The sequence below is a fragment of the Nansenia antarctica genome (genome assembly GCF_963989245.1).
Source record: "Nansenia antarctica genome assembly, chromosome: 8".
Classification (NCBI taxonomy): Eukaryota; Metazoa; Chordata; class Actinopteri; order Argentiniformes; family Microstomatidae; genus Nansenia; species Nansenia antarctica.
The window spans coordinates 55559299-55566798 of record NC_137678.1 but is presented as its reverse complement, the minus strand read 5'-3'; positions in this window follow the sequence as shown (position 1 = coordinate 55566798).

The window sequence follows — 7500 nt, the reverse complement described above, 5'->3', positions numbered from 1 at the left end:
AATGTAGGTAAGGGAAGTCGGCAAGTCAGATCCGTAACTTCGGGATAAGGATTGGCTCTAAGGGCTGGGTCTAGCAGCTGACTTAGAACTGGTGCGGACCAGGGGAATCCGACTGTTTAATTAAAACAAAGCATTGCGAAGGCCCGAGGTGGTGACCAGCTTCCCATATATGATACTGCCACCACAAAGGCTGCTTCTGCCACCACAAAGGCTGCTTCTGCCACCACCAAGACTGATACTGATACAGCCTCTGGCATGTTAGAACAATGTAGGTAAGGGAAGTCGGCAAGTCAGATCCGTAACTTCGGGATAAGGATTGGCTCTAAGGGCTGGGTCTAGCAGCTGACTTAGAACTGGTGCGGACCAGGGGAATCCGACTGTTTAATTAAAACAAAGCATTGCGAAGGCCCGAGGTGGTGACCAGCTTCCCATATATGATACTGCCACCACAAAGGCTGCTTCTGCCACCACAAAGGCTGCTTCTGCCACCACCAAGACTGATACTGATACAGCCTCTGGCATGTTAGAACAATGTAGGTAAGGGAAGTCGGCAAGTCAGATCCGTAACTTCGGGATAAGGATTGGCTCTAAGGGCTGGGTCTAGCAGCTGACTTAGAACTGGTGCGGACCAGGGGAATCCGACTGTTTAATTAAAACAAAGCATTGCGAAGGCCCGAGGTGGTGACCAGCTTCCCATATATGATACTGCCACCACAAAGGCTGCTTCTGCCACCACCAAGGCTGATACTGCCACCACAAAGGCTGCTTCTGCCACCACAAAGGCTGCTTCTGCCACCACCAAGACTGATACTGATACAGCCTCTGGCATGTTAGAACAATGTAGGTAAGGGAAGTCGGCAAGTCAGATCCGTAACTTCGGGATAAGGATTGGCTCTAAGGGCTGGGTCTAGCAGCTGACTTAGAACTGGTGCGGACCAGGGGAATCCGACTGTTTAATTAAAACAAAGCATTGCGAAGGCCCGAGGTGGTGACCAGCTTCCCATATATGATACTGCCACCACAAAGGCTGCTTCTGCCACCACCAAGGCTGATACTGCCACCACAAAGGCTGCTTCTGCCACCACAAAGGCTGCTTCTGCCACCACCAAGACTGATACTGATACAGCCTCTGGCATGTTAGAACAATGTAGGTAAGGGAAGTCGGCAAGTCAGATCCGTAACTTCGGGATAAGGATTGGCTCTAAGGGCTGGGTCTAGCAGCTGACTTAGAACTGGTGCGGACCAGGGGAATCCGACTGTTTAATTAAAACAAAGCATTGCGAAGGCCCGAGGTGGTGACCAGCTTCCCATATATGATACTGCCACCACAAAGGCTGCTTCTGCCACCACAAAGGCTGCTTCTGCCACCACCAAGACTGATACTGATACAGCCTCTGGCATGTTAGAACAATGTAGGTAAGGGAAGTCGGCAAGTCAGATCCGTAACTTCGGGATAAGGATTGGCTCTAAGGGCTGGGTCTAGCAGCTGACTTAGAACTGGTGCGGACCAGGGGAATCCGACTGTTTAATTAAAACAAAGCATTGCGAAGGCCCGAGGTGGTGACCAGCTTCCCATATATGATACTGCCACCACAAAGGCTGCTTCTGCCACCACCAAGGCTGATACTGCCACCACAAAGGCTGCTTCTGCCACCACAAAGGCTGCTTCTGCCACCACCAAGACTGATACTGATACAGCCTCTGGCATGTTAGAACAATGTAGGTAAGGGAAGTCGGCAAGTCAGATCCGTAACTTCGGGATAAGGATTGGCTCTAAGGGCTGGGTCTAGCAGCTGACTTAGAACTGGTGCGGACCAGGGGAATCCGACTGTTTAATTAAAACAAAGCATTGCGAAGGCCCGAGGTGGTGACCAGCTTCCCATATATGATACTGCCACCACAAAGGCTGCTTCTGCCACCACCAAGGCTGATACTGCCACCACAAAGGCTGCTTCTGCCACCACAAAGGCTGCTTCTGCCACCACCAAGACTGATACTGATACAGCCTCTGGCATGTTAGAACAATGTAGGTAAGGGAAGTCGGCAAGTCAGATCCGTAACTTCGGGATAAGGATTGGCTCTAAGGGCTGGGTCTAGCAGCTGACTTAGAACTGGTGCGGACCAGGGGAATCCGACTGTTTAATTAAAACAAAGCATTGCGAAGGCCCGAGGTGGTGACCAGCTTCCCATATATGATACTGCCACCACAAAGGCTGCTTCTGCCACCACCAAGGCTGATACTGCCACCACAAAGGCTGCTTCTGCCACCACAAAGGCTGCTTCTGCCACCACCAAGACTGATACTGATACAGCCTCTGGCATGTTAGAACAATGTAGGTAAGGGAAGTCGGCAAGTCAGATCCGTAACTTCGGGATAAGGATTGGCTCTAAGGGCTGGGTCTAGCAGCTGACTTAGAACTGGTGCGGACCAGGGGAATCCGACTGTTTAATTAAAACAAAGCATTGCGAAGGCCCGAGGTGGTGACCAGCTTCCCATATATGATACTGCCACCACAAAGGCTGCTTCTGCCACCACCAAGGCTGATACTGCCACCACAAAGGCTGCTTCTGCCACCACAAAGGCTGCTTCTGCCACCACCAAGACTGATACTGATACAGCCTCTGGCATGTTAGAACAATGTAGGTAAGGGAAGTCGGCAAGTCAGATCCGTAACTTCGGGATAAGGATTGGCTCTAAGGGCTGGGTCTAGCAGCTGACTTAGAACTGGTGCGGACCAGGGGAATCCGACTGTTTAATTAAAACAAAGCATTGCGAAGGCCCGAGGTGGTGACCAGCTTCCCATATATGATACTGCCACCACAAAGGCTGCTTCTGCCACCACCAAGGCTGATACTGCCACCACAAAGGCTGCTTCTGCCACCACAAAGGCTGCTTCTGCCACCACCAAGACTGATACTGATACAGCCTCTGGCATGTTAGAACAATGTAGGTAAGGGAAGTCGGCAAGTCAGATCCGTAACTTCGGGATAAGGATTGGCTCTAAGGGCTGGGTCTAGCAGCTGACTTAGAACTGGTGCGGACCAGGGGAATCCGACTGTTTAATTAAAACAAAGCATGGCGAAGGCCCGAGGTGGTGACCAGCTTCCCATATATGATACTGCCACCACAAAGGCTGCTTCTGCCACCACCAAGGCTGATACTGCCACCACAAAGGCTGCTTCTGCCACCACAAAGGCTGCTTCTGCCACCACCAAGACTGATACTGATACAGCCTCTGGCATGTTAGAACAATGTAGGTAAGGGAAGTCGGCAAGTCAGATCCGTAACTTCGGGATAAGGATTGGCTCTAAGGGCTGGGTCTAGCAGCTGACTTAGAACTGGTGCGGACCAGGGGAATCCGACTGTTTAATTAAAACAAAGCATTGCGAAGGCCCGAGGTGGTGACCAGCTTCCCATATATGATACTGCCACCACAAAGGCTGCTTCTGCCACCACAAAGGCTGCTTCTGCCACCACCAAGACTGATACTGATACAGCCTCTGGCATGTTAGAACAATGTAGGTAAGGGAAGTCGGCAAGTCAGATCCGTAACTTCGGGATAAGGATTGGCTCTAAGGGCTGGGTCTAGCAGCTGACTTAGAACTGGTGCGGACCAGGGGAATCCGACTGTTTAATTAAAACAAAGCATTGCGAAGGCCCGAGGTGGTGACCAGCTTCCCATATATGATACTGCCACCACAAAGGCTGCTTCTGCCACCACCAAGGCTGATACTGCCACCACAAAGGCTGCTTCTGCCACCACAAAGGCTGCTTCTGCCACCACCAAGACTGATACTGATACAGCCTCTGGCATGTTAGAACAATGTAGGTAAGGGAAGTCGGCAAGTCAGATCCGTAACTTCGGGATAAGGATTGGCTCTAAGGGCTGGGTCTAGCAGCTGACTTAGAACTGGTGCGGACCAGGGGAATCCGACTGTTTAATTAAAACAAAGCATTGCGAAGGCCCGAGGTGGTGACCAGCTTCCCATATATGATACTGCCACCACAAAGGCTGCTTCTGCCACCACCAAGGCTGATACTGCCACCACAAAGGCTGCTTCTGCCACCACAAAGGCTGCTTCTGCCACCACCAAGACTGATACTGATACAGCCTCTGGCATGTTAGAACAATGTAGGTAAGGGAAGTCGGCAAGTCAGATCCGTAACTTCGGGATAAGGATTGGCTCTAAGGGCTGGGTCTAGCAGCTGACTTAGAACTGGTGCGGACCAGGGGAATCCGACTGTTTAATTAAAACAAAGCATTGCGAAGGCCCGAGGTGGTGACCAGCTTCCCATATATGATACTGCCACCACAAAGGCTGCTTCTGCCACCACCAAGGCTGATACTGCCACCACAAAGGCTGCTTCTGCCACCACAAAGGCTGCTTCTGCCACCACCAAGACTGATACTGATACAGCCTCTGGCATGTTAGAACAATGTAGGTAAGGGAAGTCGGCAAGTCAGATCCGTAACTTCGGGATAAGGATTGGCTCTAAGGGCTGGGTCTAGCAGCTGACTTAGAACTGGTGCGGACCAGGGGAATCCGACTGTTTAATTAAAACAAAGCATTGCGAAGGCCCGAGGTGGTGACCAGCTTCCCATATATGATACTGCCACCACAAAGGCTGCTTCTGCCACCACCAAGGCTGATACTGCCACCACCAAGACTGATACTGATACAGCCTCTGGCATGTTAGAACAATGTAGGTAAGGGAAGTCGGCAAGTCAGATCCGTAACTTCGGGATAAGGATTGGCTCTAAGGGCTGGGTCTAGCAGCTGACTTAGAACTGGTGCGGACCAGGGGAATCCGACTGTTTAATTAAAACAAAGCATTGCGAAGGCCCGAGGTGGTGACCAGCTTCCCATATATGATACTGCCACCACAAAGGCTGCTTCTGCCACCACAAAGGCTGCTTCTGCCACCACCAAGACTGATACTGATACAGCCTCTGGCATGTTAGAACAATGTAGGTAAGGGAAGTCGGCAAGTCAGATCCGTAACTGCGGGATAAGGATTGGCTCTAAGGGCTGGGTCTAGCAGCTGACTTAGAACTGGTGCGGACCAGGGGAATCCGACTGTTTAATTAAAACAAAGCATTGCGAAGGCCCGAGGTGGTGACCAGCTTCCCATATATGATACTGCCACCACAAAGGCTGCTTCTGCCACCACCAAGGCTGATACTGCCACCACAAAGGCTGCTTCTGCCACCACAAAGGCTGCTTCTGCCACCACCAAGACTGATACTGATACAGCCTCTGGCATGTTAGAACAATGTAGGTAAGGGAAGTCGGCAAGTCAGATCCGTAACTTCGGGATAAGGATTGGCTCTAAGGGCTGGGTCTAGCAGCTGACTTAGAACTGGTGCGGACCAGGGGAATCCGACTGTTTAATTAAAACAAAGCATTGCGAAGGCCCGAGGTGGTGACCAGCTTCCCATATATGATACTGCCACCACAAAGGCTGCTTCTGCCACCACCAAGGCTGATACTGCCACCACAAAGGCTGCTTCTGCCACCACAAAGGCTGCTTCTGCCACCACCAAGACTGATACTGATACAGCCTCTGGCATGTTAGAACAATGTAGGTAAGGGAAGTCGGCAAGTCAGATCCGTAACTTCGGGATAAGGATTGGCTCTAAGGGCTGGGTCTAGCAGCTGACTTAGAACTGGTGCGGACCAGGGGAATCCGACTGTTTAATTAAAACAAAGCATTGCGAAGGCCCGAGGTGGTGACCAGCTTCCCATATATGATACTGCCACCACAAAGGCTGCTTCTGCCACCACCAAGGCTGATACTGCCACCACAAAGGCTGCTTCTGCCACCACAAAGGCTGCTTCTGCCACCACCAAGACTGATACTGATACAGCCTCTGGCATGTTAGAACAATGTAGGTAAGGGAAGTCGGCAAGTCAGATCCGTAACTTCGGGATAAGGATTGGCTCTAAGGGCTGGGTCTAGCAGCTGACTTAGAACTGGTGCGGACCAGGGGAATCCGACTGTTTAATTAAAACAAAGCATTGCGAAGGCCCGAGGTGGTGACCAGCTTCCCATATATGATACTGCCACCACAAAGGCTGCTTCTGCCACCACAAAGGCTGCTTCTGCCACCACCAAGACTGATACTGATACAGCCTCTGGCATGTTAGAACAATGTAGGTAAGGGAAGTCGGCAAGTCAGATCCGTAACTTCGGGATAAGGATTGGCTCTAAGGGCTGGGTCTAGCAGCTGACTTAGAACTGGTGCGGACCAGGGGAATCCGACTGTTTAATTAAAACAAAGCATTGCGAAGGCCCGAGGTGGTGACCAGCTTCCCATATATGATACTGCCACCACAAAGGCTGCTTCTGCCACCACAAAGGCTGATACTGCCACCACAAAGGCTGCTTCTGCCACCACAAAGGCTGCTTCTGCCACCACCAAGACTGATACTGATACAGCCTCTGGCATGTTAGAACAATGTAGGTAAGGGAAGTCGGCAAGTCAGATCCGTAACTTCGGGATAAGGATTGGCTCTAAGGGCTGGGTCTAGCAGCTGACTTAGAACTGGTGCGGACCAGGGGAATCCGACTGTTTAATTAAAACAAAGCATTGCGAAGGCCCGAGGTGGTGACCAGCTTCCCATATATGATACTGCCACCACAAAGGCTGCTTCTGCCACCACAAAGGCTGCTTCTGCCACCACCAAGACTGATACTGATACAGCCTCTGGCATGTTAGAACAATGTAGGTAAGGGAAGTCGGCAAGTCAGATCCGTAACTTCGGGATAAGGATTGGCTCTAAGGGCTGGGTCTAGCAGCTGACTTAGAACTGGTGCGGACCAGGGGAATCCGACTGTTTAATTAAAACAAAGCATTGCGAAGGCCCGAGGTGGTGACCAGCTTCCCATATATGATACTGCCACCACAAAGGCTGCTTCTGCCACCACCAAGGCTGATACTGCCACCACAAAGGCTGCTTCTGCCACCACAAAGGCTGCTTCTGCCACCACCAAGACTGATACTGATACAGCCTCTGGCATGTTAGAACAATGTAGGTAAGGGAAGTCGGCAAGTCAGATCCGTAACTTCGGGATAAGGATTGGCTCTAAGGGCTGGGTCTAGCAGCTGACTTAGAACTGGTGCGGACCAGGGGAATCCGACTGTTTAATTAAAACAAAGCATTGCGAAGGCCCGAGGTGGTGACCAGCTTCCCATATATGATACTGCCACCACAAAGGCTGCTTCTGCCACCACCAAGGCTGATACTGCCACCACAAAGGCTGCTTCTGCCACCACAAAGGCTGCTTCTGCCACCACCAAGACTGATACTGATACAGCCTCTGGCATGTTAGAACAATGTAGGTAAGGGAAGTCGGCAAGTCAGATCCGTAACTTCGGGATAAGGATTGGCTCTAAGGGCTGGGTCTAGCAGCTGACTTAGAACTGGTGCGGACCAGGGGAATCCGACTGTTTAATTAAAACAAAGCATTGCGAAGGCCCGAGGTGGTGACCAGCT